At 33.7% G+C, this 27,121-nt stretch overlaps 1 long non-coding RNA gene across 1 annotated transcript; it reads right to left on the reverse strand.

The window, feature by feature from the left end:
• Positions 1 to 17,894: 17,894 nt before the first annotated feature.
• On the reverse strand, positions 17,895 to 26,577 carry LOC145270581 (uncharacterized). Its single transcript, XR_013865455.1, has 2 exons — positions 26,496 to 26,577; positions 17,895 to 18,006 (listed from the first exon to the last, which is right to left on the reverse strand). It is a non-coding gene; the product is annotated as an uncharacterized LOC145270581 (long non-coding RNA).
• Positions 26,578 to 27,121: the final 544 nt, after the last annotated feature.

The following is a 27,121-nucleotide window of genomic DNA, read 5'->3' on the forward strand; positions in this document are numbered from 1 at the left end:
TAAACGCGTTGTTCGTTTCTTCCTCAATAAAATTCATTTTTCCTATTTTGTACGAGTGGAGGTTTTGTATAATACATCCACCACACTACCACACATAGACAACATGGTATAACAATGTACCATTTGTCAACAGAACCAAAAAGCGCAGAATACTGAACCCCTGATGCCCCACGAGATTCCGGTGATGCCATGGCAGATAGTGGCCACTGACTTATTTCACATTGACAGTCTCAACTTTATGCTCATTGTGGACTATTATTCCAAGTTCCTATTTGTGAGACTTCTAAAGGAGTTCTCCAGTCAAGAAGTCATCAGACATACAAAGCAAATATTTGGAGAACAAGGAATTCCAGAGAGAGTGATAAGTGACAATGGTCCACACTTCAGCTCTGTTTATTTCAAGCAATTCACAAAAGAATCGGGATTTGCACATCACATGTATTTGCCTAAGTTTCTGTAGCCAAATGGCTTCACAGAGCACTGTGTCCAGGCAGTGAAACCGGCATTCAAAAAAAGCTGCTTCAAGTATTCGTGACTTGGACATGGTATTAGTATGCCTGCGTTCGACTCCTCTAGATCATGCCATTCCATCACCAGGGGAACTCCTATACCAAAAGAAGCTAGCTGGGAACATCCCAGTCAAATGTATTAACCAGAACGCTAACAAAGAGAAGATAATAGCACGACTATATCAGAGGCAAGAAAATCAGATATACCACGATCAACATGCAAAAGAACAGCCCAGACTGCACATCAGACAATATGTACGTGTGTTAGATAAAGAAGCAGACGAATGGTTCCCTGCACTTGTCACACAAATGGGTCATATATAGTGCAGACGCAGACCCTTCCGGAAGAACTCTGCATCGAAATCGTCAGCATCTTAGAGTAGACCCCTCTGGAAGCACATCACGTCCAGAGGTACACTCCACTGAGGTTTCCTAGGGGCCTGTCAGAGACTGTTCTTCCAGTATCGAAACAAACAACACACAACCATACAACCACCAGATCTGGATGTATTATCAGACCCCCAAAAAGATTTAGAGAGGAAACAATTACTGATTAACTTCTTTTTTTTTTTTATTTATCTTTGATTTTGTCTCATCGGTTTATAATGATTTTCCTTTTTCTATCGTTTTACCGAATTATTGAAAGAAGGGGGATGTGATACTTCGATAAAAAGATAGAGATAGGAAAATAGTTATAAACCTATGAGAAAAAAGAAGGGGGGTGTGATAGTATGAACAGTTACCTCCCCTTAGTGAACTCTCTAAGGAACAAAGTTCTAAATATAGAACCACTTCCGTTTAGACGGGTATTTCAGAAAAATTAAAAAATAGAGCTCATATCATGACTCCTGTAACTGCATCTCATGCGTGCGTTGTCGCCATTCCTTCCATAAAAAGGATCTTATTTCACTACGCAACGCGCCAACTGAAGGACTAAGCACCAACCCAGTACAAAGTGCAAGCTGTCGAATTAAAACTTAAGATCTTCTACCGACATTCAACTGATGAAGCATCGAGAAAACTAGAGTGGACGAGGAAAGAGCTGAAAGAGCTCAATGTCGGTGACAGTGTTCGAGTCCAGCCATCCAATCCCTACACGAGAGAGTGGAGAGAAAGCAACCGTCCGAAAACGAACGACTGACAGGTCCTGGGACAACTATACCCCCGAAAACGCGAAACGACCCAGTCAAAACACTCCTTCCCAGGAAACCATCAGACTACATGCACACGCATAGTTGATGCTCAGTCTCAGTCTCAAATACAGCCGGACAGACCCATACTACAAATAGAAAGGATTCCGCAGTAAAACGAGTTGGATGAAGAAAGCATTTATGAAAGGAATGACAGCCAACAGCTGACTACGCTTTCAAGGTGGATTATTTGAAAATTTGCACGTTGTAACAAATGAACAATCCGCCCCCTCCCCAATGTAACCATTCAAACCCCTGTCTTTACCCGCTTCCACTTAAGAAGAAAACAAAATGGACAAACGCTTTCTCTGACGTAAGGAAGATGTTAAATATAACCAACCCCCACCCCCACCACTACCCTTTCTAGCCCTCTCTCCTTTCTACATAACTCTCCTATAAAAAGAGGAGAACTTCTTATTGTAAGCTGGCCGATCAATAAAGCTGCCGTTACACTTAGTTCTGTGTGTCGTTTTTATTATAATACATGGACGTAACACAAGGAAAATATGACAACCATATAAACGCAATAAAGCAGGCATGAGAATACACACATCTGTGTTAAACGCGGAAACTGCTTTGCTCGCGACAGCACTTGCTCAACCTGTGGACTAATAAACCACTGGGGCACTGGGCTAATGTATGCCAGATCAGAAAAGTAAAAAAAAAAAATTTTTTTTAACTGAAAGGCAGACACAAACGAATATGCTTACCAAACATAAGAAATCTGTACGGGCACCAACTTCGTTTAAAAAACGCCAAAGCCGTATTAACGTTCAGAAGTATATTGTTGGTGAATTTGAGAAAATTCCGTTTTATTAGGTGCAGGAAATTTTCAAAGTACCTAGACCTTTATTTTTCTCTAGAAATCACAAATGCTTAAAGCTTGTTATAATTCGATATACAATTAACGCTTTTTGCAAATAAATGCATTGTTTAAATATGTTGATGTGTCTCGTCTTTTTGTAGGAATTTTTGACACCCCTAACACGAAACTGCGAATAAAATATAAAAATCTCGTAATTTTCCTGTTAAAAGTGGGTTATTTATTTTCTTTATGGATTATACTTACAAAATAAACTATTACAGTTGTTTTAAAAGTAATAGAAATATTTTTTTTTTAAAAACAGTAATGAATTTTCCGAACTCAATATTTTTCAATTTTTAAACTTTAAAAATCTATCAAAGTTTTTCTATTGATTCTATTTTTACGATATTTTCAGGGTCAATGTGAAATTTTATGTTCTTTCCAATAAACCGAATATAATATTTTAGACAAACGTTTTTTTTTAAATTCACGCCCCCCCATTTGTGTAAGTGTCACACATTTTCAAGTTTCTCTTAAAAAGTAAATAATAAATTTATGTTTAATAGTTTTATATATCACAAATTGAAGAGAAAAGGTCAATAAATAATATATTCAAATTTAAAACAAAAAAATCCCTTTTTTAGAAATTTATCTGTAAAGTCCGAAGTTTTAAACCTTTTTTAAAAAAAAAACACATTTTTTTTTGTTTTGTTTTTTTTAATAAAACCTTGGTCCTTGCTCCTTTAATTGAAAAAAAAAAAATTAGGGCTTGAATTACATTTTTCGAGGAGTTATAAGCTTGGAAAGATGGGGTGGAATTATTCACTATTTTCACGAAATTTCTGACACTGCTAAGACACCGCTATAAAGAAAGTATTTACCGATTGGCAATCCGATTATCTCCTGTGTATAAGAAAATCTAATGATAAACTTTTAAAATCTAAAAAAACGCATATCTAAAGAAATGGCAGAAACACTAGAGGAAGACCTCCGATCCGTAGTGGAATGGGGACAAAAATGGATGATCACCTTCAATGCTACCAAGACTAAACTTGTTTCCTTCAATAATTACAAGAAACCTTCCCTGCCACAAATAGCAATGGCCAATGACTTTTATCTGGAAGTACATCTTTTAAACTCCTAGGCCTAACGTTCACAGGAAACATGAGTTGAAACAATTACATTGAGATCATTGCTAGGACCGCTGCGAAGAAGGTGGGTTCTCTCTACCGTGCTAAAAAGCTATTAACGCCTGAAAGTATCCTATACCTCTATAAGGCCACCATTCGCCCATGCATGGAGTATTGTTGTCATATTTGGGTTGGTGCATCTGCTACTAGTCTCTCGCTCCTAGACAAGGTTCAAAAGAGAGTCGCCAACCTGATACGTCCTAAACTGTCAGCTAAACTTCAGCTTCTGTCACATCGACGAAATGTTGCATCCCTCTGCCTGTTCTACAAGTACTTTAACGGCAAATGCTCTGACAAACTACAAGAACTTGTGCCGTCTCGACGTAAATACCCCTGACAAACCTGACAAGCAGCTAAATCCCACCCCTTCACAATAGATCCCTAGATGCAAGAGAGCCTTCTACTCCAGTAGTTTCTTCCCCAGAACAGATAGACTTTGGAATTCCCTTCCGGGTCCCTGCTTCCCCGATTGTACTGACATGCAGAAGTTCAAGTGTAACGTGAACCGACATCTTGCTGCCCAACTTCCTACACAGTACCCCTGATGCTTATGTCTCTGATAATAGCCCCCTACAACAAAGTGGCAATGTGCCTTGTTTGGGGTGAAAATGCAATAAAAAAAAATGTATTCATGTAATGTAATGTGCGGAGTTTGAACCTACAGACTGTTGTACCTTTTTGTAATTGTATTAGTACGAATGTTTTATATAAAGGAGACTAAACAAGACGTAAGGAAGACATCTTTATTTTCACTCCTACAGCAAGAATTACAACCAACAAGGAAAGATAGTCCATATGTTGACATTCCTCCTTCATAAAAGAATTGAATACTCAGTCAGAGTTCACTGAAATGGGCTTCACGTATGGACCCTACCTATAGGTCGTACTTTGGAGAGGGGGTACGACACGACCTTATCTCGTGACTGTACCATCTGGTTTGCTGTTGCTGGACTGTGTTTTGTATGCAGATTTGTGGGTTTCTGTAGGGGGAACGCAGATGCTGGTGTGTGTGGGAGAACAGAATTTTCTCATCTTCTTGCTTGCAAATGTAATCTGTTTTTTCCTGAGATGTTGTTAGAGGCTGGCCATTACTGAGGAAGGTTCTTTTTAAGTTCTTGGGTTAGGGATTCATATCTGAAGAAGATAACATTCATCAGCGATATTGTCATCTCTACTCGGTTCGAAACTTCCTGTCTCACACCTGAAGTGACAATATCAGCAAGAAATGCAAATATGAAACGGAGTTGAAAGATAAAAATGTATTGCTTATAAATTTCCTTCATCATTCTGACACGCAAACATGAGTATCCGTCAAATTTTTATAGATAGCATACTAAAGCTTTTTCTTTTCTTCCAGTTTTCTCAGCTAACCCTAACACAGAATCTCACACATCTCCATGTACCTTTGGATTTCTATAGATCCGTGCTGCGAGATACTAGAGTCATTGTATGCAGTAAGAATCTCTGTTTCCTTCTGTGCTGTGCCTGGGCGTGGATGCCCATTCTGGTCCACATGTTCCGAAAACATTGGCTGGAATGTACGTAATGGGAGTTTATTTTCCTCTGCACCTGTCTCCACCTTAATCTTCAATTCGCGCACACCTTTCCTGTTTGGTAGTATGACGTTTAGGGTGGCAAATGCTTCTGACCGAGAGCTTCTTTTTCCTGCATCGAATAAAATGACATATTCTAAAATTCATCAACCACTTTGTTCTGAACATTAATATGTTGAGGACAGGATGGTCTGCTACATGATAGATGACCCCATCCCCATGTGTGTTATGGTGGATGTATTTAATGGCAGAGGAATTGAAAAGACAAAAGGTCGCATAATGAGGACCAAAATATACCGTTATATATCAGCGAAAGAAATGCAATTTATTTACATAAATATGCATGAAGAAGTGATAGAAAGAATAAGAGTTCATTGAGAGATGAGTAAGGTTACTTGCGGTTGACTGGCTAGTCAGAAACGCGGTGGTGGCCCATGGCCCGACTGGAGCGGTGTTTGTTACATCTTGACTGCTTGAAGGTCCAGCACGAAAGAGGAAGAAATATGAGGAACAGGAAGTGACGTAGCTAGGTAGCTCTTCTGAGTTAAAGGGCGACAATCAAGTTAGGCTGGGAGTTTTCAACTCCCAAAATACTCCCTTCCTAGTTATCTGGAAGCTAGAGAAAAGAAAAGATAATCGGAAAAAAAGCATGCATATGTATGTGTGCGTGTGTGTCCACTGTATAGAGAACGAGAGATAATTATTTTATTTATTAAGTAGCAGGGTGAAAAGATAGAGTTGCGACGTTAAAGGATATCAGGAAAAAAGTGTTCAAACTTGTACAACTGTGGAATGGTCATAGGGATGACGTTATGAGTTTGAGTGCAAGTGTTGCGGTCATAGACTGTATTGCCGCGGAGTCTATGAAGCGTGCGCAAGGGTCAGCACGGTGGGTTGAAGTTGGTTCACGTTGGTCGCGAATGTGTTGACTACACGCTTACGGTCACAAGTGGGTCTGCGAGGAAATCTGTCCGTCTGTAAAGAGCACTATCAACGTTGTTCAGGTGCTTGGGCGTACTCAGTGGGTCGGTACGGTCTGAACGTCCAGGATGAGTGTATGAGTGTGCATGATTCAGCTTACTCATGTTAGCTGGTGAACTTCAGTGAGGTGAGGTGAGGTGAATCGTTATGAGATCCAAACGTGTACAGTGTTTGGTGAACATCTTTGTGTTGGTTGTCACGTTTGTTGCTAAAAAAGGGTGATATCCTGTGAGGTGTTGCTGGAAAGGGTTGATATGCCGTGGAGAGGCTTGTTGCGTCGTAACACGTTGCTGAAGAGGCTTGTTGTCGCTTTTTCCTTTCTATAATTGTGGAAAACTGGAGTTGAAATAGCGTGAGAGTTGCTATTTGCGTTTTGCAGTGGACTTGTTGCCACACGTTCTCCATGATAAAATTGAAAATGAAACGAAAAAGTTTTTTCTCCTTTTTTTTTTGGAAAATTGTGCTTTTTGTTTTGGTTTTCTTTCTTTTTTTGAGTATATTTCGCTGATTATTTAACGATATAACGGCATGTTATATTTGCGGCAGCGAGATCGTTTAATGTTTTAGGAACGAAGATTGTTCAGCATTCGTTAGATCACCGTTTGAAGAAATATAACGTCGGGGTCACCAGAATGTTGAGGACAGGATGATCTGCTGTGTGATAGACGACCCCGTCCCCATGTGTGTAATGGTGGATGGATGTATTTAATGGTAGAGAAATGGAAAAGGCAAAAGGTCGCATAATGAGGACGAAAATATACCGTTATATATCAGCGAAAGAAATGCAATTTATTTACATAAATATACATGAAGAAGTGATAGAAAGAATGAGAGTTCATTGAGAGATGAGTAACGTTATTTGCGGTTGACTGGTTAGTCAGGAACGCGGTGGTGGCCCATGGCACCACCGGAGCGGTGTTTGTTACATCTTGACTGCTTGAAGGTTCAGCACGAAAGAGGAAGAAATACGGGGAACAGGAAGTGACATAGCTAGGTCGAAGAATTTAATTTTAGCCACTCTTTTAGAAAATTCATTTAACGGCTTTTAGTTTCTGCTTGTAAACACATTCCTCTCTTAATAAAAACGTTGAAATTGCAACAAGTATCTATTGTTCCATTCATGCGTTTTTATTCTTCTTGAGAAAAGAGAAGATTACAACCAACAATTGATCAATGGTCACATACATGGAAAACGACAAAGAAAAATAATGATCTACACGTTGTAAGTGTGGTCTGAAATGTTTAACACGTTGTTACAAAACTGCCTTGTGCAACTTGTATAAATCTGGGTGGACCAAAAATGAAGGAAGAAAAAAGAAACAAAAATGGCTGCCTCATCTATTTTTATGCCTGTTATGTTACCACCTGATATGCAAATGAGATGCTCCTCGTTGGAGATAAAAGAGGCCTGCTTTTTCAGAGAGGGCGTTCATCTTGAAATTGGATTTTGAAGAAAGGAATTCGGTCAGCAGAAGTTGAGAGAGTAATAGTGAAGAGTTCATAATTTTGGCAGCAGGTTTGTCAAATCTGTCAAATCTGACACTTGACTAATTTAACCACTGTATGTAAATGACAACACTTAGCATCTGATTGGTTTCTTGACAGCTCACTAGCAAACTTTACAAATGCAATGAGTATTTTTTTTTGCATCCTATGTTTTTGATAGTGATAAATCAACATAGTTTTGGTCGTAGAAACTGCTCAAAAGTGTGACTCGATATTGATTGTTAATTACTTAGAGCCATGCTTTCTTTTCTATGCAGACTAGCGGAGGTACCCGATGTTGCCCGGGTGTGTGGAGGTGTAGTAAGGACACCCAGAGGAAGTAGAATTAAAAGGTGTTAAAAAATATTGTATAGTATCGTTGCTTGGGTCAAACAAGGAACCCCAGAGGGATTTAAAAAAATAAATTGGTAGTAGTGGGGGGATCAGTAGCAGTTTGGGTGGAGAAAGAAAAAAAGTGGTAGTAGACAGGCAGGCTTGAACCCATTATGTGAAGAAGGGGGAAAAACGTGAGGTCTTTGCCGTTGTCTGCAGCATTTGGCTCGAAAATTCGGAAAGCCAATCCAAACGATTTACAAAAATGGCGACGCAAAAAAACCAGCCCTCCTTGTCCAAAACTGCCGAGTTCAGTTTGAACGAATTAATGTTTTGGGCCAATTTTTCGATATTTGTTGTCCAAGGGGTAGAGCTTTAAAATGCTACCAATCTTGTGAGTATCTGTGTCCTCAATCGAAATTTTGTGCGAGACACAAACACACATATATTTTGTCTTTTATATATGAGACTTGTGGGGGTGCCCGGCATTGCCCAGGTGTTTGGAGGTGTGTGTTGAGCAAAAAAAAAAAAGTGGTAGTAGGCAGGCAGGCTCCAACCAAGCGATAGCTTGTTGATATCAATGACCCTCAAGGGACTTCCAGCCGATTTTAAACCATTTACAACTGTTAGAAAGACAACCCCTTAAGTTTCAGCGAATTTAAAGTGTCATTGCGCAGTTACGAAGAGACTAATCATATGCTCGTAGACAATAATAACTCCAGCAATATTATGAAGTTCAAAAATGCTTCTCGAAAGCAGACACCACCAAATTACGCACCTCATCGCATCGTGTTCTCCAAAAGTAATTTTCCCAAGAAAAAGAATAAAATTATCTGCTATAATTGTGGACGACCCAACCACAAAAGTTTCCAATGTCGATATAAACGTTATAAAATGGACTCCGTAAAAAACGTTGAGAACTTTGAGGAAGAACATAATTTCTATTCATATGTAACTTTGACAATACCACAAACGGTAAAAATCTCCTTGCAGACTGTGGTGCTACAGCACACGTTATCACCAAGGAATCTGATTTTATTAATTTTGATTCACACTTTAATCTACAATGTCATTTTGTCGAACTTGCCGACGGTAGTCAAATAAATGATATAGTCTTGAAAAGAGGCGATGCTAAAATATCCCTAAAAAATAATAAAGGCGAAATATGTACCTGTATTCTAAAAAATTCTCTGTTCATACCTACATTCAAATAAGACATATTTTCCGTGCAGGCTGCAATTAAACAAGGCGCGAATATAAAATTTGGCCAAAATAAGTCAAAATTGATATACTTCAATAGAACTGTATTTGACATTAAAGAAAATGGCCGAATATATTATTTAAAAAGTTTGGTTCCCTCAAAAACTGCCTGTCACGACTTGGAAACCTGGCATAAAATTCTAGGACACTGCAATACAGCTGATATTAAAAAATTACCAAATGTAGTCGAAGGCATGAAAATAATACCCTCAGACGATCTCCCAAATTGTGATGTGTGTGCACAGGGGAAAATGACAAAATATATAAGCCAAACGCCAGACAAAAAAGCTATGAAAATTCTCTCACTTGTGCATTGTGACTTAGCAGATCCGATAAACCCAATGGGGAGAAATAATCTAAGGTACGTTTTGAACTTTATTGATGATTTTTCCGGTTTAATTATGGTTTATTTTCTAAAAAACAAATTCGACACTATCCTCGCCACTAAGAAATATTTAGCTGATATTGCCCTGTACGGTTCAGTAAAATGTATTTACTCAGACAATGGAACTGAATTTACAAGTAAAGACTTTGAACTTCTATTGATTAATCACCGTATTAAACACGAGAAATCAGTGCCGTATTCCCCCTTCCAAAATGGCACCGCTAAAAGGGCATGGCGAAACCTTTTTGAGATGACAAGATGCCTACGTATCGAATCGAAATTAGAGCATAGTTTATGGACGTACGCTTTAATGGCAGCAGCATAAATCGAAATTAGCGCATAGTTTATGGAGATACTTTAATAGCAGCAGCATATATCAGAAATAGATCGTTCCATAAGAGGCTAGGAAAAACGCCGTATGAAGCATTTTGCGGTGTAAAACCTAAAATGAATAGAATGCATCTATTTGGTTCTGATTGTTTTGCATTTATAGAAAACACCAGTAAACTAAATACTAAAAGCGAAAAAGGTATTTTCGTAGGTTACGATAGTCCGGCATACTTAATCTACTTTCCAACCAAAAATGCCATAAAAAGGGTTAGATGTGTAAAATTCAATGATACATTAAATTTTAAAAATGGCGACCCAGTGGATGAAAAACGTGAAATAATACCTAGCATCTTAATCGATCACAATGAAAATATTAATAACAACGACAATTACAGTACAACTTCTGACAAAAATATTAACCAGACACGTCAATACCCAATAAGGGAGAGAAAAAGGCCAGACTTCTTACAAATTGAAAAGATACAAGATTACACCATGGATTACTGTTACTTGTTGAACAGCGCATCGGAAAGTTATAATGAGGCGATTCATTCAGAAAATCACCAAGAATGGGAACAAGCTATGATATCCGAATTGAAAGCTTTATCTGAAAATAACATACGAAATAGTGGCAAAACCAACAGATAAAAATATAATTTCTTCACGCTGGGTTTTTCCAAAACAATCACAGCTTCTGGCAGTGAAACTTTTAAAGCAAGATTTGTTACAAAAGATTTTCACAAATTTCGGGAGTGGAATATCACACACAAAAAAATTGTAAATTGTCCCAGGCACGACGTTAAACTGTGACCATTTCTACCTTACTAACCAAATTAACCAACTAATACTTAACATAATGTTTCCAGTTTTTGTTAAAAAAAAAAGAAAAAGAAAAAAAGTCACTTGTTAAAACCTTTTCTTTGTAAATTTCCTATTTGTCAAATAATTCTTTTTTGTATCTTTTTTTGGGCAAACATTTGTTAAAACAAAAAAATGTATATTTATGGATTTTTGTGCATATGTTTATATGCATTTCAAAAGTATTCTATTTGTATGTTTATATATATTTGAAAAGTGTTTATTTTTATATGTATAAAAAAAACTCAATGTCATAAAAAATGGCTTCTTTTTGCACACATTATACCAATATATTAATAATTCTTTTTGACCAATGAGAATAAAGACAAATTCCCCCAAAATCAGAAAAAAAAACAAAAAAAAAAAAACAATTATTTTATTGGTTTATTTTTCTTTGTTAATTTATTTGTTTATTTTTATTTATTTTTCTTTTCTGTTCTTAAGTCAAACCAAAATTGAATCCGAAATGATTTTTCCATTATATCAAAAAAGGGTGTGTGTAAAATGTTTTTGACTCCTAATGGGGTATGAGACGAATGGACTCGCCAATCATTTTTATAAGCACCGACTGTGCTAAACAACCAATGAAAACGTTTCAAAATTATTATAAAAATTGTCGAATTTTGAATTCAATCAGTTCGCTGTTAACTACGCCACGGACTGCATTTGATTCTTGGCTGCCATCTTGGTTACTGGTCTGAACTATGCCGCCATCTTTGTTCAACACAATGTCTCAAAACTAAACAGGTTAACTATGCCACGGACTGCATTTGATTCTTAACCGCTGTCTTGGTTACTGGTCTGAACTACGCCGCCATCTTTGTTCAGCACAATGTCTTAAAACTTAACATATATATAAACAAATGTTTTTGTGGATCAGTATAAAAGAAAAGTAGAGAACGCAGAGGAGACGCATTGATCACATTCCCAATACAATCGCCCTCCGTCACCCACCTCCATCTAGTCTCTCTATCTCAATAACAAAGGAAACTAGTTGTCAAATAAAGACAGTTGTTTTCATATCAACTTTTTGATTTAAATGATTTGTGTTCTAGAAACCAACACATTACTGATGACAATTAATAATAACAATGTTTCATTGAAGAGAACCCTTACACATCACTACAAAAATATCAGTAAAGTCAAAGCAACTAAAATAGTAATATAGGCAGCAATAAATATGCATATATTAGAATATCAGCAATAAATATTCATATATTAGAATATCAGCAATAAATATGCATATATTAGAATATCAGCAATAAATATTCATATATTAGAATATCAGCAATAAATATTCATATATTAGAATATCAGCAATAAATATTCATATATTAGAATATCAGCAATAAATATGCATATATTAGAATATCAGCAATAAATATTCATATATTAGAATATCAGCAATAAATATGCATATATTAGAATATCAGCAATAAATATTCATATATTAGAATATCAGCAATAAATATGCATATATTAGAATATCAGCAATAAATATTCATATATTAGAATATCAGCAATAAATATGCATATATTAGAATATCAGCAATAAATATGCATATATTAGAATATCAGCAATAAATATTCATATATTAGAATATCAGCAATAAATATGCATATATTAGAATATCAGCAATAAATATTCATATATTAGAATATCAGCAATAAATATTCATATTAGAATATCAGCAATAAATATGCATATATTAGAATATCAGCAATAAATATTCATATATTAGAATATCAGCAATAAATATGCATATATTAGAATATCAGCAATAAATATTCATATATTAGAATATCAGCAATAAATATGCATATATTAGAATATCAGCAATAAATATGCATATATTAGAATATCAGCAATAAATATTCATATATTAGAATATCAGCAATAAATATTCATATATTAGAATATCAGCAATAAATATTCATATATTAGAATATCAGCAATAAATATGCATATATTAGAATATCAGCAATAAATATTCATATATTAGAATATCAGCAATAAATATGCATATATTAGAATATCAGCAATAAATATTCATATATTAGAATATCAGCAATAAATATGCATATATTAGAATATCAGCAATAAATATTCATATATTAGAATATCAGCAATAAATATTCATATATTAGAATATCAGCAATAAATATTCATATATTAGAATATCAGCAATAAATATGCATATATTAGAATATCAGCAATAAATATGCATATATTAGAATATCAGCAATAAATATGCATATATTAGAATATCAGCAATAAATATTCATATATTAGAATATCAGCAATAAATATGCATATATTAGAATATCAGCAATAAATATGCATATATTAGAATATCAGCAATAAATATTCATATATTAGAATATCAGCAATAAATATTCATATATTAGAATATCAGCAATAAATATGCATATATTAGAATATCAGCAATAAATATGCATATATTAGAATATCAGCAATAAATATTCATATATTAGAATATCAGCAATAAATATTCATATATTAGAATATCAGCAATAAATATTCATATATTAGAATATCAGCAATAAATATGCATATATTAGAATATCAGCAATAAATATTCATATATTAGAATATCAGCAATAAATATGCATATATTAGAATATCAGCAATAAATATGCATATATTAGAATATCAGCAATAAATATTCATATATTAGAATATCAGCAATAAATATGCATATATTAGAATATCAGCAATAAATATGCATATATTAGAATATCAGCAATAAATATTCATATATTAGAATATCAGCAATAAATATTCATATATTAGAATATCAGCAATAAATATGCATATATTAGAATATCAGCAATAAATATTCATATATTAGAATATCAGCAATAAATATTCATATATTAGAATATCAGCAATAAATATGCATATATTAGAATATCAGCAATAAATATTCATATATTAGAATATCAGCAATAAATATTCATATATTAGAATATCAGCAATAAATATTCATATATTAGAATATCAGCAATAAATATGCATATATTAGAATATCAGCAATAAATATTCATATATTAGAATATCAGCAATAAATATGCATATATTAGAATATCAGCAATAAATATGCATATATTAGAATATCAGCAATAAATATTCATATATTAGAATATCAGCAATAAATATGCATATATTAGAATATCAGCAATAAATATGCATATATTAGAATATCAGCAATAAATATGCATATATTAAAATATCTGCTCCAGCATAAATCAAATTAATTCTCCAAACACAGGATTTGCTCCAATGTTTAAAATACTATAACAAACATATAATTTGACTAAACCATATTTGTATCCACTTTACATAATATTGATTAAAAACGGAAACGCAGCAAATTCTAAATAAAAGCCAAACATTGGGAGAGGGGAGATAACTAGTGATTTTACTAAATTATGATTTCATTCTATCACTTAGATTACTTTAGTTTTAATAGATAGGACGTTATGGGGAGGCATAAAAACTTTGAAATAAATTATGATATATTTTAGCATTGAAAGGTAAAAATTATTGAAAAGATTAAACTCAAAATTAACTTCTGCTTTTGCACAAATTAAAATTTGATTGTTAATCAAATATGATTCAACTCCAAGCTAAAAGTCAAATATTAACTGAGATTTTTTATCAGGAGGTAAGCACACAAAGCATACTTTATTTTCATATTAATAAACAGGAATTATGAAAATAATGTCTACTTTTTTCATATATTAAAAAAAATCATTTCATTTTTTTAAATGAAATACAAGAACTGAAATGAAAATATTAAGTAAAATAATAGTTTTGCCACATTTTCAAATAATACATAATTACACAGAAATTAAATGGAAAGTATGCCAAAATCTCAGAAAAGATGGGAAATCACGTTTTTTTATGCTGCAAAATGACGTCAACGCTTACATAATTTTAGCCGAAATCCAAAATAATGAACTCAAGACAAAAGTTGAATAACAACAATAGCAACAAAATCATAAAAAAAGTTTCTTTTCTTACTAAAGCTGATGTCACAAAATATTTTGTAAATGTATCGATGACTGTGGAAATGAGATTTCATAAAAATAATTTGATGGAATAGATTAGTTTTACGGCATATCAACTCTTCTTAGTTATTAAATACCGAATTATTAATTTTGGTGAAAGTCTTTATGCTTAAAATTCTTCATATTTTCAAGTATTTATTCATGATGTTTTCTTTGTTTCAAGTTATTGAATACTGAATACATTTCTTCTATTAAGGTTTTTTTGCTGTTGTTTAGCTGTACGGCATATCAACATTTTCAGCTCATTTTATGCCGTATCCAGTCAATTTGGTAAATTGAATTATATTCTTTAATTTTCTATATTAAAAACAAATGTGATAATTCTGTAAAAAAAAAAATCAGCGATTTGCTTGCATTTGTTTTACAAGAACGGATTCCATTGCTTAAATTGATCTAGTCTTATGGAGTACTTAACTGCCTATTTTAATTTGAGATTATCACTAGGAAAGGTGCTTTGAAAACTACATATAAATGTAGTGTTCATTTAAGAAAACTTTCCTTGGCATTTATATATTTATGCAATACACATATAACCAAGTGTTCATTTAATAAAACTTCTATTGTCTTTAAACCTCAGCTTAGTGTTGTTACTTGTTATTTAATAACTAGAAAAAAAAGGACAACTGTTTGTATGAAAGAATGTGTAGTTATGTTGAATGAACTTTATTTGAACTTCAAATTCTATTTTGAATCTATGGTTAGGGGTTCACTTGTATGCTGTTGCGTTTGTGTGTGTGTGTGTGTTCTAGCCACTCATCATACAAATGGATGGAAGAAATTTATGGTTTGTTTGTAGTAATCTGTCAAAATCTCACAATTACTTTAGTTCACATCGTCTTAAATGCTCATGGAACCCTATCCCGGGATTAATATTTTATGCAGTTGGGAGTAAAATTTACATCCATGCCTATTTAAGGTAAATACACTGTCCATTTTAGGGATACAATCTGTACTAAGCTGGGTATTATGTTTGGGTATTTTTGGGTTTTTTTATAAAGCCAATTATCTTTACCATAACTTGTATAATATTTATGTTTCAATAAATCCTGTTTTTATAAATGTTCTTACAAGTTTTGAAAAATAAACCATACAAGTTGTGTTTCTATGTAATTTTTAAACTGATAAAAATTTAAAACATACTGACGTACAAATTACATACAAATTAAGTTGCTACCCTTTTTATAATTATTTTATGTTTTTATTATTATTTTACGTTTTTTTATTTTATTAATACTTGATTTCGTTATGATTTGAATTTCGTTTAAGAATAGAAGTTCTTCCCATTGTAGCTGCTATCTGTATTTTGAGTCAGCTTGGTCTTCCAGGGATTGTTTCCAAGTATTTCTGAAGATTTTTTTCATTAGGCCTTATCAGAACTGCATAATGTTGATGTCTTTAAGGGACCATGCTGTTTTCTACCATTTTTTTTTTTATTTTACTTCAGTCGAAGTTCTCAGATATCAAGGGCCCTCGACCTGGGGCTAACACTTGAAGTCTATATGAGATACATAGATATTCGAATTTTCTATTAAAGTTCTTTATCTCTCAAACACTGAGTTAGTAAAGAAATTGACAACATAATTTTCCTCTCCCCAATTAACCATTTTCATACGTTGTAGTATATATTTCATTTTGGTCTCTTGGTCTTACTGGATTCCAGGACAAGAAATTATCTAGTCTGGTGGAGTATCCAGCTTCGTGCTATTACTTGACGTAACATCATTTGGGGAATGTGCACCATTCCTCATAAAAGCTATTGTAAGTTAGCCATAGAAAGGAGATCTTATTTAGGCAGTGAATCCTATGTGATTTGGAATATTTTGTTTACCCAGTGTGTTTTAACATATGATATTTTAAATGTCCACTTTGTGAAAATGTACATCCACACACTTCACAAGCAAAAGGTTTTTCTCCAGTATGTGTTCGCATGTGTATTTTCAAAACAGATAAATGTGAAAAAGCAGACGAACAGACGTCACAAATAAAAGGTTTCTCGCCACTGTGTGTTCGCATGTGAATTTTTAAATGTCCCCTTTGTGAAAATGCCGATGAACAAACTTCGCATGTAAAAGGTTTTTCCCCAGTATGTGTTCGCATGTGTCTCTTTAAAACAGACATAAATTCAAATGCAGACGAACAGAAGTCACAAGAGAAAGCTTTCTTTCCGGTGTGCATTTCCATGTGTCTGATAAGTGCAGAATTGTCCGAAAATTCTGAAGCACAAACTTTACAAGAATAACGTTTCTCTCCAGTGTGTTTTTGCACATGTTTTTGTAAATCAGAATTATTTGCAAATGCTAATGAACAAACTTCACAAGAAAAACATTTTTCTTTAATGTGCGTTTGCATATGTGCTTTTAACGAACGATTTTGTGAAAATGTTGAGAAACACACTTTACAAGAATAACGTTTCTCTCCAGTGTGTGTGCGCAGGTGTCGGTAAAGAGCAGAACTGTATGAAAATTGTGAATTGCAGATTTTACAAGAATAAGGTTTCTCTCCAGTATGTTTGCGTACATGTTTTATTAAATCTGAATTGTTTGAAAATGCTGAGGAACAAACTTGACAAGAAAAAGGTTTTTCTCCACTGTGTGTTCGTATATGAATCTTGAGATATGAATTCTGTGCAAACGCTGAGCCACAGACTTCACAAGAAAAAGGTTTCTCTTTTGTGTGTGTTCGCATGTGTCTCTTTAGATTTGAATTCTGCGAAAAGGCTGAGTGGCACACATCACAAAAATAAGGCTTCTCTCCAGTATGTTTGCGCAGATGTAACTTTAAATGTCCGATTTGTGAAAACGATGATGAACAAACGTCGCAAGAAAAACGTTTTTCTCGAACGCGTGTTTGCATGTTGCTGATCGTATCAGAACATTTAACAGCATTTATCGACATCCTTTATAGGAGACGCTTTTATTTGCTTTACTGCTTTTCTTTAAAAAATCAAATCATATCGATTTACTCACTTCAGAAGAAAAAATGCCACGTCTTCTTGATTCGATAGGTCATTTATTCTTTACTGCATTTGTTATCTGCGAATAAAAAATGACGTTCATTAAACAAATATACAGGAACATGAGAATGGGTACTTGACTTTATGTATGAAAATGAAAACTAATATTAGAATTGCTTTTTTGTTACATGAAAGATATGGTATATCAGATTTTAGATAGTAGACCAATTTGTATCGATTGTACACATGTGAAGAGTCATGTTAAAATGTATTAGACATATGAAGAGTCATGTTAAAATGAATTACACATATGAAGAGTCAAGTTGAAATGAATTACACACATGAAGAGTAAAGTAAAAATGGATTATAATATGAAGAGTCAAGTTGAAATGGATTATAGATATGAAGAGTCAAGTTAAAATGGATTACATATATGAAGAGTCAAGTTAAAATGGATTACATATATGAAGAGTCATGTTAAAATGGATTACATATATGAAGAGTAAAGTCAAAATGGATTACACATGCGTAATACTAATTACACTCACCACAGTATACTCTCGACTGATATGACATGAGGCTCATATTTACTAAGTGGAATTTGACTCAAAGAGTATATTCAGATCAATGAGAGTGGTAAACCAACAACACTCTAATGACTGCATTCTGAACTGATAAGACAATAGGCTCATATGTAATGACTGGGATCTAGATCAATGGAATATTCAGAGAGATGAGTGAGTAATCCAGGGATATGTAGTCATATGAGAACAGCAAGAGATAATGATTGCAAGGTTGGGGTGTTTTTATAAAAGTCGACATTTCCAATGTGAACAGTGAGTTGGACTTATGTAAAAAACTACCAAAATGGTTTAACACCAAATTGATTTTTTGCATTTAAAAATTAAATTATTTCGTTTTTGTTAATGAAATTTTATTTTTATAAAAACCTTTATTTTTATATATAAAAAGTATGATTGTTGAATGTTATTCTTTCGATTAATTTCGATTTTTGAAGGGTGCATTTTAAAAGAAAGGTTAAAACAGAACGAACTTTAAATTTCCCTTCTATTTTTAAAACATAAAACACAGCATTCTCCAGAAGTTTCACTGTAAAGAGAATTTTTATACAATATTAAACATTTCTTCTGTTCAGTTACTTATAGAAAAAACGGTCAATTAAACTATAGAAGTACCTGTTAAAAACAATACAAGTTCTATAATTGAATAGTCCCTTCCAAAAAGAAGAACGAAAAACATAACATGTTTTTGTAAACTGCTTGTGAAAACTTATGGACAGCATTATTTTCACTATTAAATGAGGTGAAAACTATTTTTATTTTTTAATAGATAGCATTATTTTAACTATTGGAGGTGAAAACTATTTTTATTTTTTAATGGACAGCATTATTTTCACTATTAAATAAGGTGAAAACTATTTTTATTTTATGAAAATGTTTCTAATAATTTAAAGTGTCTGCCATGTATTCATGTGCCTTGTAAAACTTCACATTACTATGCACATGCGTGTGTGCACGTGAATGTACATTTAAGTAAGAATCGCTACTGCGTAATGTTAACAAAGGCGGTGAAATGACGCAAAATAGTGCCAGAGTCAAGGGGTTAATACCATGCAAACTGTAAATTTGCGATGGGTTTCAATATCAGACTTGTTGTCACCAACACTGAAACCCCCTAAAATACCAAATTTTATTGGTCGATGTTGTGTTGTAGTTAAAGTAAACATTTACCACTTTCTTTAAATTTCTTGGAAGAATGTCATGAGAATGTTAAGTAGGATGCAGAGTTCTACTTAAGTGAGAGCAGATCCTCCTTCGGCAGGAAGGTAATTAGGTACCTCCAACTCATGCCACAGTTTTAACCCCCCCTGTAACACAATGTAATTGTAATTAAATATTATCATCCTAATTTTTTATGCCACAGTTTTAACCTCCCTGTAATACAATGTAATTGTAATTAAATATTATCATCCTAGTTTTTTATCATTTAAAAAAAGAAGCTTCAAATAAACTGTTAATATTGTTCTGGACCGGTATAAAGCTGAGTCAGGGTGGATGTCCCCTGTTAAGAATCTTATGACTCCAGATCAGCGCTTCACCCTACATTGTCCGTAACACAATATAAAAATAAAAATAATAAAATAATGACAAGTAAAGTGTCGTCCATGATTTCTGACCTATTTGACAAACAGACTGCAATAGGTTGGGGTGAGGTTGGATGATAAAAAAGGAAACATCATAAAAGAAAGAAAAGAAAACAAGGTGACAAACAAAAAATAATAATATAAGAGAAAATGTATATACCATTTCCATTATGGTATGACAGTTCGGCCAAGGACAAGGAGTGGGGATATCGGGATGGGGAAATCATAATAGTCACTTAACTTTATCCAATTGGACTTTCGTGTTTCATAATGTCTCCACAAAGTTCATCATTCGCGAGATTTTTCCTGTTTGGTTACTTCTTGGATGGGGACGTCCGTCGACATGACGATATTTTTATTCGTTGCAACTTTCTTCTTATTCGTCTTTGATATCTTTGCCATGAACTTTTCATGATGTCCATTCTCGGCTGAAAGAATTCAACCCTTGTTTATTTTAGGGAAATCTGTTTACGTTGCACTTTGGGCATTCCTAAGTATCACTGGCTCATAGCGAATTTTTTTTTTTTTTGATTCATTATTCGCTCAAATGTAAACAAAACAACCGGTCCATTTGACAACGTTCACTGCTCTCCCCAGTCTCTTTTTCTTTTCTGTTTTTTTTTTTTGCCTCTCAATATTCTTATACCAACGCTATCGTTTTGCACCGTTAAAAAAATGTTCAGTTCAAAAACTGCTTTCTCTACTTGTCCGCATTGACTTTCACTTTTTCTTTCTCTCTCCTTCATCAGCTTTGCTGATAGTGGGCTCTTTCGCGCATTGCATTTTCAGAGGGAGGGAGGGGTGTGTGTGTACGCCTCGAACGCTAGTGCATTATTTGTTTGTTATTATTATTTATTTATTTTATTTTTTGTTTATTGAATTTAAATTCACGCTCGCTGAAGGCAAGGGGGGTGCATGCTTTCATATTTATTTGAATTTAAATTCCCCGTTCGCCGTAGGTGTTCCCTAAGAGATAAAAAAAAAACTATTTCTTATTCGGTTATGATTATTTCCTAATTTATCAACCGGCCTCTCTACCAATATAACAATATATGTTTTTAATTTTTTACAACATACAAAAATAATGAAAACGCAAGACAAAAATCGTGTTTACATTATCGACGCTTTAAAACAACATTCATATGCAGTGACATTTTTTAACCTGTAGACACACCCATGTTTTAAAAATTTAGCAAAAGTCAAACAATAGTCATATTTTCTGAAATTTCCGATATTCATACATTATTAAATTAACTTAGATAATAAAAGTAGGTTTTGTTAGAGGAAATATATTTTACCAGGTGTTCTACCCCCTCCTCATATTTCATGTTACGAAAACTAAAAAGATAAATGTAGGTCAATAAAAATTGAAACATTTTTAAAGCTGAAAAGATTAAATAATTAAAAAATAGTTATTTCTATATATATATATATATATATATATAAACTCCTCTTATTTTTTTACTTACCTTAAAGTTGTAAATAAAATTGGACATAAAATCAATATTATTATGTTAAAAAAACAATTTTCCTTGATTTTTCTGGGTAATATAATTATTTTTATTATAACAAAAAAAAAACAGAATTCGAAAAAATAATTATTTTAAAAAAAGCTTTAAATGATATTAAATTCAAATATTACGCCATATGAAGTTTAAACATATATTTTATATAACAGGTTTCCAATATTAAAAATATATATTCATATAATAAAATATATGACTATTGAGATAATAAAAATTGCAAAAGAAAAATCGACTAAAAAATCGTTTGGATTTAATTATTTAAAATGACAGAGATGATAATCAAAATTTGCGCTTTTTTCCAAGAAAGTACAGAAAGCGACATCATGTTTATATCAACAGAACAGGTGGTAAAACTAATTTTATCGTCTGTGTAGTTCGTTATTAAAAATATATTTGTTTTATAAAAAGTAAGTCTTATATTGTTTTTTTATCCATTTTTTATTGTACATTTTATCTATTCATAAATGATCTTCCATAGAAACGCACCCAAACACACGAAATGAAGACGTCACTACTTTATGTGTATAATGATGACGTTTTACACAACGGGTTGGAGGTGCCTAAAGGTCATTCAAGACAGGTACAGCTACTGGCCTTTCAATTCATTAATGTTGGAATTTTATTTACATTATAATATCCAAATGAATTCATGTTCTAAAAATTAAATAAGATTATCTAAAAAAAAAAAATGCACAGCGCTTTTAGAGAAGAAACATTTATTGTAAAATATTAACGAAATTAAAAACAAAACAAAAACAACTTGGAGGATCAGTTTCTTATGCCAATAAAATAAATAAGAATGGTTTGTAATGTAATGGAACAAATTTGCAATTATAAAAACGAGAAGAGAAAACTAAAAAGAAATCAATACAATACCAAAAAGTTAAATTTAAAAATGTTTTTAAAAATGAGAAAAGAAATAGAGGATAGTGTATTACATAATCATAATCCATCCATTAGTGCATCTTAGATTTATCCAACGGATAGTTGAATTGTTATGTTATACTCATGTTACCATAATATCATTGTATGTTTCAGACCTCCATCATTTTGGATGAATAAAGTTATTATCTGAAAATAGTATCGGTCTATTTATCTATGATGGAGGTCTTGTGTCAAACCTTGCTGCAGTGGGTTACGCAGGTAAATAAACAGGCCTTGCCACGTCTCTGCATTTCTTGTCCATTGTGAAATTGCCTGGCTGTAATCGTCGAAGGTGAAGCCCTTGCAGTTGCTGACGCTTTGGAGAAAGCAAGATACTTTGTTCTGGGATGTGACAAGTTGATCATCGCAGTAGATCACAAGCCCCTGATCAAGCTTTTTGGGGACAGATCACTGGATGACATCCCCAATTTAAGACTTCGCAATCTGAAGGAAAAGACCCTAAGGTACAAGTTGACAATGTTACACGTGCCTGGTGCCAAACACCGTGCTGCTGATACCGTATCTTGAAACCCAGTTAGAAGGTCTGACAATATGGTTCTCATTGATGACATAGCCTCTGTTGATGGCTACAGCCGGAGTGAGGTGCCACAAACCATCCCAACACTGCAGCACAAAGCCTCAGACATTACGACCGGAGAGCCAGACACGGCCTTGCAATGTGGTGAAGCCATATTCTACTCATCAGCCTTGTTTTCATTCACATCATTGCAGTGCATCTCCTGCGACAAGATTAGAACTGCAACAGCCAGCGACGAGGACATGCTCAAGCTAGTACAGCAAATTGAAAGTGGAATGTCAGACATCCGAAATAATCTGCCGCCTTCCTTGAGAGGATCCCATCAGTTCCGCAACCACCTTTCCACCGTTAATGGTGTCATTATATACAAACACAGGATAGTGGTTCCCCCATTACTGAGAAAAGATGTGCTTACAGCATAGCACTCTGCACATCAAGGCATTTCATCCATGACGTCAAGAGCAGAAACCTCTGTGTTTTGGCCTGGTATAAGCAATGACATCACCAAACTCAGAAACTCTTGCAATTATTGCAACCGAAATGCCCCATCTAAACCAAGTGCACCACCAATGCCACCTGTCTACCCCTTGTATCCATTTCAGTGTGTATGTGCGGACTTCTTCCACTACAAAGGTGGTAATTACCTGGTGATTGTTGATAGATACTCAAACTGGCCCATCATTGAAAAGGGCACACAATGGTGCCTCTGGCCTCATTGACTGCTTACGACACACATTTGTCACATTTGGAAGAGCAGATGAGTTATCTTCAGATGGCGGTCCAGAGTTTACAGCTTCAACAACCAGAGATTTCCTGAAGACCTGGAGTTGCATCATAGGCTCTCATCTGTAGCTTTTCCACATAGCAACTAGTGAACTAGACACTGATGCCTTTCAGCATGCCATGTTGCAGTATCGAAACACCCCGGACAGAGACACAAAATTATCTCCAGCAATGTGTGTCTTTGGGCGGGCGATCCAAGACTTCATCTCAATCTTGCCTGGCCGCTACAAGCCTCATGAGACATGGAGTGACACCCTTACTCTGAGAGAGGAAGCTTCACACAACCGACACATGAAAACTGCCGAACGCTTAGCTGAGCATACAAAGCGGCTACCACCCCTCAGAGTGGGAGACCAGGGCACGATCCAAAATCAAACTGGCTTTTGTCCAAGAAAATGGGACAAAACTGGAACTGTCGTTAAAGTTCATCAATTTGACCAGTATGTTGTACGCATGGACGGATCAGGCAGAGTGACATTTACGCAACAGGAAGTTCCTACGAAAGTACATGCCGTTGTATTCCCCTCCTGAAAAACATATCATCAACCATGACTTGAGATAACACTTCAAAGGAGGAAATCCCAACCCATCTACACCAGTGAGTGGGATAACAATAGCCCCAGCTGTTCCATCTCAGACCGTCACAGACTCGAAACTACAGGACAACAGTGGGCATGACATCTAGATAAAGACCAGAACAACTTTCCTTCGACCAAACTCCAAGACGCTCCAGTCGCCCACAACAAGAACCAAAGTGACTCAGTGATTATGAACATCAAATGGGGCCGAATAATCGCCGAACGAACCAGAGGGCAGTCAATCCAATGATGGTTCATGACTGTCTCTTTATTTTATGTACAAGCAGCACACTTATTAATTCTTATTTTAATTTCATTTTCCCACATGATTTGAGGTCATAGTGCAAAGACAGTATAAAGACACTATCTATTAAAAAATTATCTTTGAAAAGAACATCATCCTATCTGTAATCATCACCAGTAACATACATTAAATCAGTCATTCAGAATACTCTCAAATGACTCGGGGAGGGACAGAGGATAGTGTATTACATAATCATAATCCAGCCATTAGTGAATCTTAGATTTAGCCAACAGATAGTTGAATTGTTATGTTTATATCCATGTTACCATAATATCATTGTATGTTTCAGACCTCCATCATTTTGGATGAATAAAGTTATTATCTGAAAATAGTATCGGTCTACTTATCTAAGAAAACTGAAAAGAAATAAATACAATATCAAAAATATTCTATTAAAATTTAGATTTAAAAATGTTTGCATATCGATCTGAATGTTTACAATTGCAACTTACTGAGCAAAACGGAAATGGCTGAAGCCGTTTAAGTTTGAAAAGCAAAGAACTATAAAGGCAAATTATATTAAAGAATAGGACTGAAAAATGAATTCAATTTAATCCAGTGACAACATTCGTCCAGTCTTTTAGATTCGCATTCTGCCGTTCATAAAAAAATAAATAAATAAAAATAAACAGTCTCATAGCTAAAACAAAAACACACATCCTAAAATCGCATTATGCCCCTCAAATTAAAAAAAAACAAAAAAAAACATAAAAATAAACAGTCTTCTAGCGAAAACACACAATCGTAATACACACACACAAAACTGCATCGTGTTTGTTATGTTAGGGTTAAATTTTAGTGTCTTAAAGAAAAAGTTAAAAAACTTACTAGAAAAAAACAAAAAACAAAAAACGTCATTATTTAATTCATTCTTAACCTGAGAAGAGGGTGTACACTATTTTGTACATTAAACTTAAAGGTTTGTATTACTGTACACATAGATTCGAAAAAGTTGTCAAAAAAACAAATATATAACAAATAAATGTTATCAAAGGCAAGATAAGTTACTTTTCTGCCAAACTGGATATATTTTTTGTGTTTTTATTCAATGTAACATATTTATTCAGCTCGAAAAACATAGTGTTTACCGATGTATTCGAAAATTCAAGATGGCGTCTCACACCCTCTTTAACCCCGTAAGTATGGAAAAAGGTGTTATAAATAAAAAAAAAAACTATACAAAATACTATTAAAACCCCGCCGAATATATGTCAACCTATGTCACGGTAACATATATTGAGCGAGTTTTTAAAAGTATTTTATCCGGTTTTTTTATTTATAACATCTTTTCCCACACTTACCGTGTTAAAGAGAGAATAAGACGCCATCTTAAATGTTCCAATACATCGGTAAACACTGTATGATTTTCGAGCTGAATAAGCATGTTACATTGAATAAAAACACGAAAAATATATCCAGTTTGGTAGGAAAGTAACTTATCTTGCCTTTGATAACATTTATTTGTTATATATTTGTTTTTTGACAACTTTTTCGAATCTATGTGTACAGTAATACAAACCCAACTTAAAATAGTTAATTTTCTATAACAATTATTTTTTTTACTAGAATTTGAAATTTCCTTGATTATTTTTGATGTTTTAAAAATCAAGTCAGGGTGACATTGAATATTGCCGGAGTGTACTGTTTTGGACATCCTAATCCATCACAAGTTGGAAACTAAAAACAACGTCATTTATTTTTAACAAATATCAATGAACTCTAAAATGCAACTAAATATAAGCAATACTTACTTTTGTGATTGGCAATTTGCTTATGAGTGTGAGCTGTATGCGTTAAAGAAAAAATGACTTTCTGAACAAAATTCAAAATGACGACCGGAAGAGCAGGTACGCAGAACATTAAACGGAAGAAATTTACATAAACAGTTATTAGATAGCACCGATAGTTTTCATTGTTATTATAATTTAATATTTTATCGGAATATTTTTGTAATCTAAATAGAAATTAACACAGTTCACTGACATCGTAATTCGCACGACCTCTTAACTACTTCTTCCAGATGGCAACCCTCCTCCATCTATTGCCCTCTGTAATTTGCCCTTCCTAACGCAACTCTATTCACCTCATATGTTATCCGTTTTAAAGAAAGAAAAAATGAATTTGTTAACTAAAAGCTAACTGGTAGAAGTTAGTTTCTAAAATGTGGACCAGACAGCAGGTTCACAGAAAATAAAAAGGAAAGAAATTTGGCGCTTCTACACTATTGGGACGAAAATTTCGGAAATCGTAATACTGAATTTCACATGAAAACAATGGTATTTACGTATTTTTAAGATGATTATATCCAAAAATTACGAAAATTGATAAGGTAGAAAATTATTTATTAAAGAAAAAATAGAACTTTTTGAAAACGAAA

Source organism: Euprymna scolopes, chromosome 46, assembly GCF_053919585.1.
Source record: "Euprymna scolopes isolate OS-2025 chromosome 46, ASM5391958v1, whole genome shotgun sequence".
NCBI lineage: Eukaryota > Metazoa > Mollusca > Cephalopoda > Sepiida > Sepiolidae > Euprymna > Euprymna scolopes.